We start from the raw sequence: 570 nt of genomic DNA on the forward strand, positions 1-570 counted from the left end.
CTGTGGAGCGGGTTAGGGGCAGGGCTGTAGAAGGAGTGACTCAGGAAGAATGTGGGGGAGGTGTCAAGCCCCCAGGCAGGAGCCCTGTGGCCTTGGGGATCTTTTTAAATTGAGACCAGATGGTGAGTAGTCAGGGCAGCTAGCTTCAGCTATTATAAAAAGGGCAGAAGCAGATGGGCCTGCTCCATCTCTTCTTTAAGAAGGTGGTAAGGACAGAAATGCCACAGTAGAGGCTGCAGCCCCCATAGCCTCCTGCAGAGGCCCAGTGAGAAGCTTGGCCCTTGGCCATGTGGGATGGAAGACATTCAATTCCACAGATGGGAGCTGTCTTGGGAAGACCTCAAGAGTGGCCGGGACTCACTGTTTCTTCAGGATTCACCTGTTTCTACCTGTGGGCACTAATGCCTGTGCCTGGGTCCCAGCAGCGCTCTGGCACGCACTCCTGGGTTTCACCTTTGTAGTAGGATCCCTGCAGACCAGGCCCATGACAGTCTCCAGTGGCAGGGCAAAGGAAGGGCGCAGTCCCAGGCAGTGGTGCAGCTGCCCGTCAGGAAGAGGTCGACTTCTCCC

Source organism: Cebus imitator, unplaced genomic scaffold, assembly GCF_001604975.1.
Source record: "Cebus imitator isolate Cc_AM_T3 unplaced genomic scaffold, Cebus_imitator-1.0 Scaffold1274, whole genome shotgun sequence".
In the NCBI taxonomy this organism is placed as follows: Eukaryota; Metazoa; Chordata; class Mammalia; order Primates; family Cebidae; genus Cebus; species Cebus imitator.